We start from the raw sequence: 8,581 nt of genomic DNA, 5'->3' as shown, positions 1-8,581 counted from the left end.
CATTTATCAAATCGTAATATGTTTTAACATGTAAGTGAATATATTGCCTGTGGATTTATTTATGAATAGCTAATTCATAACTTTTTTTCTTTAATTCAATCAGGCTATAGCACAGCGAATGACATAAAGCGAAATTGATAACTGTGTAGGTTCCTGGATGCATCTAATGAAAAAGTATCATTGATTTCTAAGATCTAATTAGGAAACTTTGTAGTTACCTGGTTCCAGAGTAAATGGGAGTAGTAAAGCACCGATGCTAAATCGCATAAATGGTTAGGAGTTTGTTTCTTTATATTAGACTGGAATTATTATCTTTTCCCTTATTTTTACTCCTTATCATGGCATCATTAGGCACAGGTCATTTTGAATTCAATCTGGGGAGAGAGAGAGAGAGAGAGAGAGAGAGAGAGAGAGAGAGAGAGAGAGGCGGCGGCCGTGGTTGGTATCTGACAAACACCATTGCTGAACCGAAATATCATATTCAACCTTTAATCCGTCCTGCGAGTTCCGGGTCAATAATGAAAGTGGGACGAGATAAAAGGACCCGAAATCTCATTACAGAATTTCGACCAAAACATCTCGCCAATGGAAAACCTCCAAAACGGAGATATTAGTGGTTCCTGTCAGTCAGGAACTGAAATTTCGCCGAATTTGTAATAACCCAAGCAGTAATTCTTTTTTTAATAACTACTATTTTTTCCTAGAAAAATGATCTCATATGCACTTATTTCAACATTTTTTTCAAACAGAGAAAATAATTGTTTACACTTAATACCACCTTCCAGGTCACCATCATTCTGTTATTTTTTACCAAATGCCCTCCTTTTTATTTTATGGAAATTGTACCAAAACTTTAGAAACATTAGCGTTTGTAAGCTGTAGCAAGCGTAGATTTATGTCAGTAAGATTTCAAAGGGTTGAATATTACAAATATTTAAAACTTGTGGACGGATATTACCAAGAAGAAAACAAAACATAGCTAACAACTTTGTCATTCTCAAATATTACGTTGGTATTACAAATAATCTGAGCATCCTCTTGAGAAAAGTATTTTGATTTGTTCCTGTTGCCCACCTAAGTTATTTGAAGCCTTTTTCTGTTATGAGTGATGAATAGAAAAATAAGTAAACGGTGAATATTCTAAAGAGGCCGGAATGTATTTTGCAGTAGGATTCTACCGTCTTATAAGATCTTCATATCACATAAATTTCGGCCATATTTTTGCTATCTTCGGATGTGTGTGGAAGACCAAGATTGTGAATGCTAATGAATTAATCAGACATTTTTACTTAGTAGGTCAGCTTTATGTAAAGGTGGAAGCTTCAGTCCTCCACCAGGCTATTGCCTCACGAGCGGACGTAAGCCGGGTAACCCCAACCCCCAACCGCGGTGTCACTTCAAGAGCCTGTGCTGGCATAAAGCCAGCTAAATCTTAACCAACCAACCAACCAACCTGAAGTAAACTGTAGCCCCGAGATTACAAGACCAGCCTGCCAGTTACGAATTGCACTAGCCAGCAATTTCAACATGCGGCAGCAGATTTCGTGATTAATGATCTTACCCTCTTGCCTCCGAGTTGGGGACTTCCAAATCGTTACTTTGCCCTTTCTGATTATTCTGTTTTCTAATAGCATATCTATAAACATCATGTAGTGCTTCTCTGTTATCAGTAGAAGAATTCACAGTAATACTGTTGTTTAGAAAGTAGAAATGTGTCTGTAAAAATAGTTCCGAATATATTTCGTCTTTGTAAACAAGAGTATTTACGTTGTACTGATTCTTTCCCTTATTTGGGGGGGGGTTATTCATGTATGGTAATATGTATTTTTTATATACTTTTTAATTTTTATTGTATAATATACTTCATATGTAATTATAGCTTAATATGTAATTTTTTTTCATATTTGATCTTCATTATGTTATTTATATTTATATAGTGTTATATAGGTATTATTATATATATATATATATTATATTAGTTTGTCGAATAATATATAGGTTCGTAATATATTTTACTTTATATTATATTAATATATAAACTGTATTCTTATTTTTTGTTGATCTATGAAAATAGTCCCGCAGCCCAGACCATTCGAGATACAACGAACGAGATACCGACTGTCACCTTACTGGTATTTAGGAGTAGACTTGTTAAACTGTAAAACTGACCATCTGCCGGAAATATGGGTGGCTTACTTAACAAGCACCACTAATTGCTTGTTAGATTTTGGGTCTAGATCCCATAAATGAGATACCACATGAAACTAATATATAATATATCTTCAGACTCTACTGATGATAGAATGACCAGTGACATACATTTTGGAGGGTGGGTTCCCCCTGACAGACGCACTGAAAAGGGGGTGTTAATTGGATCTAGATCCAACTTAGGAGATACCGAGTAAAATTTACTCTACAATAGCACTGCACATCCTAGAATACTGTGGTGGTAATGAGAGGCATTTTAGTGGGTGGTTACCCCTGACAGACGCCCACAAAAAGAGTGGGGAGGGGAGACAGGATCTGCATCCAACATTGGAGATACCAAGTAAAATTTGTACTACAATTGTACTGCACATCCTAGAATGCTGTGGTGTTAATGACGACATTTTAGTGGATGCACTGTAAAAAATTTTCCGTTGAAAAAACGGTAAAAATCCTGGGCAGTAATGTTGCCAAGCATTTACCGTTAAAAAAACGGGTCCCGTAATTTTTAATGTACATATTTTCTCCCGTATTTGAGAAAATACCGTATAAAAAAAAAATTTTAAAACCGTAAAAAAAATTTACGGTTTTACCGTTTAAGTTAACCATAACATACCGTATAATTTACGGTTATATTTTTACGGATTTTCTCAAAATACGGGTGAAAATACATATATACGGGCTGGGGCAAATCAAATGCCCGAGTTTTGATAGGCTATTAGGAAAAGTAAAACAATACTTACAGAATTATTTGTTGTTTTATTCGAATCAGTATACAATGCAGTTTGTGTGATCACTTTTTGAAGATGGCATCAGGAAGATGGTGGCATCTGTAGCGATGAACTCTTGAAGGCGATGTCTGAAGTTTTTCAGCTGCTCTTCGGCTCATCTCACTTTCGGCCACACAGTTTGGAAGAATTGAAGATGCGAATCCGGGAGGAAATCGCTACAATACTCCCTCGAGATCTGCCGAAGAGCAGCCGAAAACTTCAGACATCGCCTTCAACTGTGTATCGCTACAGATGGCACCATCTTCCTGATGCCATCTTCAAAAAGTGATCACACAAACAGCATTGTATACTGATTCGAGTAAAACAAATAATTCTGTAAGTATTGTTTTGCTTTTCCTAATAGCCGATCAAAACTCGGGCATTTGATTTGCTCCACCCTGTATATCACTGCGCTACACAACCCCACCCGCCAAACTTTGGAGTGGCTAATTTAAGAAAAAAATAATCCTAAAAACATTTTTCATACCTTCCTTGTGGGGCCACATTTTATTAAACATTTGTAAAATTTTACAATAGTCATTTATACATGTTTTTTTTAATTTATTTTTTGTAAAATATAATTACATCTCATACAATATCAAAAGATAAAAACTAAAATTGGTAACAAATCCTATACATGTAACATATATGTAAATTTATGACATAGAGTATACAGTAACTTTTTGGGATTTGTACATGATTTTTCTAATATTTCTTTGAATTTAATGTTAATATTTCTTTGCATTTTATGTTACAATTGAAATAGTAACCAAAAATTCCTTGTGCAGGTCATATATCCAATTGGAGAAAATAATGAGAAGATTAACTTTTAAAAAATTTTATTCTTGAAAAAACAGATTTATAACTTTTTTAACACAAAATTTAACATTAATTATTATACAGAAGAGTGTGAATGCTTTTTTACTCCTTATTCCATAAGCTCATTGAACTTTAATATTCTTCGATGGGTGTGTGCCACATTTTTCTTTGTTCTGGTATTTTTTGTCCCTTTTTCTGCATTTATTTTTCAGAAACACCTGTAAAAATGACAAGATATATGAACATAATGGTAAAAATATTGTAAAACAACTGCTCACCACCACACATATTACAAAGTTACAGTACATGACATTTAAATATAAATTACTTCCCTGATATTCTTAAATTAAAGAAAAAAAAAAACTCAAGTAACTTATTACAACAGCTTACCTCTGCATAAATTCCATTGTGACTGAAGCTTCTGATGGGTAATAAATATCATATATCAAAAATGCTGCGAAAACCATGGCCATCGCAGCACGAGTGAAGTCAAGTCTGAGTTGATGAATCTTCCATCAACTGCAACTATGAAGCGGATAGCCTGGAGCACCGATGTTCCTGAAAATTAAGCCTTGGTGAAATACTGTAACAATAGAATTTTGTAGTAGCATGTGTGGTGGGAATAGAAAGCATGAATTAGATGAGAAAACAGAGAAAATGCCAATCTATATATATTATTTAAGTGAAGCATTGTTTATTGTAGAAACTGCCAGGAAAAAAAATATCACAGTGGGTGACAATTAGAAGGCCAAACACTAACAACTGGTAGGAAGAGTAACTGATATTACATAAAAAAGAAATTATTGGATTTTACTAGACAAGACAGTTTATGGATATATCATGCATTTAGAATGCAGATTAACAAAATTATAAGGTCCCTGCGAGGAAAAGTTGCAGAATTCAAGTGCTAATCATTGCACACATACACTAGTACATTCATACTATGAAAGGCAAAAATTTGAGTTATATAGCATGGAAATAGGAATAGGGAAGTTTAAAGGTAGTAATAGTGTGCAAATAAAAGACAGTTCTGAAAATAGTATATTAGGAACAGCAGCATGAAAAGTTGTGATGTGGAATTAGAGAGGATCATATGGAGCATCACAAACAACAAAGAAAGGTATAAACTTTGAAATAAAATAAAGCATAAAGGTGGTTTCAAATTGAGAGATTCAGAGCATAAGCATGCAATGATAAGAAATCTTACTATAATGTATTAAGAGTTAGGAATGATCAGATTTAGTCACATGCAATCCTAACTTATATATAGTATATATTTAATAATATGATTTAATGACTTAGCTTTTTTTTTTTTTTTTTTTTTTTTTTTTTTTTTTTTTTTTTTTTTTTTTTTTGTTTTTTTTTTTTTTTTTTTTTTTTTTTTTTTTGATAAAAAAAAACCTTCCCCAATTTTGCAAAATTCAAGCAGGCCTAGGATCTACCATTGTTTAAAGAAAAAGTTATCACATTATTTTTACATAACTACTTTTAAAACTTCTGATTCTTCCAGAATGACAGATTGAGTATTTTTTAAAAACTCATTAATAATCATGTTTAATTTAGGTTGAATTGGTGTTGGCCAAAAAAAAAAAAAAAAAAAAAAAAAAAAAAAACCAAAAAAAAAAAAAAAAAAAAAAAAAAAAAAAGTCCTTTTTTGGAAATTTGGAAATGGCCACCCTAATACTAGGAGCTTCAATTCATTTCCAGAGATGTATAACTTCAGTATTTGTAATAACTCTCTGCTATCATTTGTTTCATATTTCAATCACTATAGGCTACACAGAAATGAGATTAGTATGTGTATTTCATGCCCACTTGAGTGCTGTGAGCAAAATTTTTAAAAATACTCAATCTGTCATTTATATATGTATATATATATTACATATATATATACATATACATATATACATATACATATATTACATGATATATATATACACATATATATATATACTATATTATTATTAATATATATATACATACTGATATTACACATAAATATACATATATATACATTAACATATATTACATATAAATATATATATATACTATATATACATATATATATATATATACATATATATATACATATATACATATTAGACATATATACCATATATATATATATATATACCTATACATATATATACATATACTATATATATATTACATAATAATATATCCATATCTTATACCATATACTACAAATATATACATATATATACATATATAGATCTACATATATATATATACACTATATATAGACATACAAATATATATATATATATATATATAGATATATTACTATATATATATATTAATATATAAAACTTGACTTGAGTGTTTAAACCTCAAATAGTGTATGAATAAAGAACTGAAATTGATTAATATTTTAAATGTATTGAAGATGGAACAATTTATTACATAACTGGGGTGAAAAAATTAACATTATTTCAGAAACTAAAGGAATTAGCAATCTGATGGTTTACATTTTGCCCTTTTCCTTGCCATCCTCTAAGAGTTTTTCTGTTGGCTAGAAGTCCTTTTGTAAATGGCTGGACAGATACAAGTACACTGCGGCTCCCATGCCTAGTGTTCCTAACTGTGCCAACAGCCACTATATAAAATTATTGGCCTCATGAAAAAAAAATAAATGGTTCTTTTGCCCATCAGTTCTCACTGTTTTCGTATATGTATTTGTTTATATTTTTAGCATTAATATTTTTATTTAGACAAACCCAAAAAGCAGGAGAAATTAGCGTCCTTCTTAAGGTGAAGCAGGACCGAGGACAGAATGCTCAAAAACAGGACTGTCCTTCCTAAAGCAGGACGTCTGGCCACCCTACCTAATATGTAAGAAGAGGAATCTAGTCTAGGAAGTAATTTATTTAACCCAAGGTATTGTTTAAGCTGGCATAGGCTAATAATTATAATATAATCCACATTAAGCTAGTCATAAAAGATCTTGTTAAGTTTTCTCTCAACTCATAACCCTCCTGCAAACTGGTTTTCTCTTAAATAGCCAAGACTATTTTGCTTGATATTCAGCCACGCTTTTTTTAAGCTAATATCAGGATATTCCTTTGAAAAAGGGATTGCCACTCTACCTTGTTATTCTGCAACCTATGGTAGGTTAATACCACTCAGGGTATAGGCTACATAAGACTGAACCAGAATATAGCCTTTACAAAGTCTAGAATACTATTTTGCACTATGTCCTTTTTAAGTCTTTTCAAGTCTAATACATGTATTACCTTCAGATTAATAAAAGAACATATTATGATTAATTATTCACACCTAAATGTACAGCCTACCGATCCCATAAGTTCACAAAAAAGTTACATAACACAATTACTTGCCATGTACCCATACAGTTAGGCTAGTGACTCCCACAGAAGAAAGGCTGCTATTTCACCCAGACTGGTTTAGCCTACGATAAACAACCGAGAGGACTAGCTGTGGCCACCTTAACCATCTTAGAACCACCTTCAGAAAAAGTACTTTAACATGTCCTGATACCAGAGATGGGCACCAGTCACGATCAACGGTCGTGAAGCAACACCTCGAGACATGAGACTCATGACTGGTACCCATCTCCTGTGTCAGGGCGTGTTGTTAAGTACTTTTCCTGAAGGTGGGTCCGAACACGGTTAACGTGGCCGCAGCTAGTCCACTCGGTTGTTTAACCCTATAGGTATGTGGTGGTTCTAGGTTAACAATCTATGCTAATGGGATGTTTATCAAAAGTTTACCACATACCTTCACTACACAATGTAACGGTAATTGTACTTACTAGTCCTGGATTATTTATTGCCATCTAATTATACAGGTTGTATTAGGGGGAAATACTCGTCCCGCAAGCCGTCGACGGAGGCAGGGTCCATACATAATAGTCCTAATCTAATTATAGCCGCACTACAGTTTAAAAGTTTTATCATATAAAATAAAAAAAGCATACACCTGGTCTTAAAACTCACCTGATGCTGTTCACAACTTCACTCTTCGTAACAGTAGAAGAAACCACAAGAAGACATCTGTGATGAGCTGAGGGGATTCGTTGTTTTCAAGTGATTTGTTTCGGCGCCTCCGCCCGCCAGAAATGAAAACACACGCATTGCGAAAATGCGTATCTGATCGGGATAATCGTAGTATATATGATGTTTTGGTCCTTTGAATATACAGTGGAATTTTTATTTTTTGCCCGTTTCATAAAACGTAATGTTGGAAATGGTAAATGTACAAGTATATTATTATATTAATACACTAATAATTCTGTAGTTACATGGGATGGTAGCGGATGCAACTTCATATGGACAGATGCCAATGCGATAATAATAAAACTAATAACTAATACAATATTGTATTTTTAATGATTTAGTAGAAAATTTTAAGCTTTTAATGTTTCATATAGGCTTAGTCTTAACATTTAACACAATTCTGTCAGAAAATATTTAAGTTATATGAACCATTATGATAAGGACTATACCTCAATTACGGGCTTGCGACCGTAATTTTGGGCAGGATGTCTTAATTAGCAACTGGGTTTTACGGTAAATACCCGTAAAAGAAATAATTTAACAATTTTACGATAAAACTGGATGGCCACCTCCGTTTTCCTTCTGAAATACAGCTTGGAAACCGTATAGTTTTTTACGGTAATTTTCTGATTAAAACTACGGGTTTTTTTAACAGTGTGGTTACCCCCTGACAGACACCCCACAACGAGTGGGGAGGGGGAGGGGGAAACAGGATCTGCATCCAACATGGAGATACCAAGTAAAATCTGT

At 32.9% G+C, this 8,581-nt stretch overlaps 1 long non-coding RNA gene across 1 annotated transcript; it reads right to left on the bottom strand.

Moving 5' to 3' along the window:
- Positions 1–3,880: 3,880 nt before the first annotated feature.
- Positions 3,881–7,911, bottom strand: LOC135220190 (uncharacterized). The gene is made up of 3 exons (XR_010315600.1): positions 7,772–7,911; positions 4,185–4,352; positions 3,881–4,012 (listed from the first exon to the last, which is right to left on the bottom strand). It is a non-coding gene; the product is annotated as an uncharacterized LOC135220190 (long non-coding RNA).
- Between the last annotated feature and the right edge of the window lie 670 nt (positions 7,912–8,581).

Source organism: Macrobrachium nipponense, chromosome 1, assembly GCF_015104395.2.
Source record: "Macrobrachium nipponense isolate FS-2020 chromosome 1, ASM1510439v2, whole genome shotgun sequence".
In the NCBI taxonomy this organism is placed as follows: domain Eukaryota; kingdom Metazoa; phylum Arthropoda; class Malacostraca; order Decapoda; family Palaemonidae; genus Macrobrachium; species Macrobrachium nipponense.
Note: the sequence above shows the minus strand (reverse complement) of the source record. Positions and strands in the feature narration are given on the sequence as shown.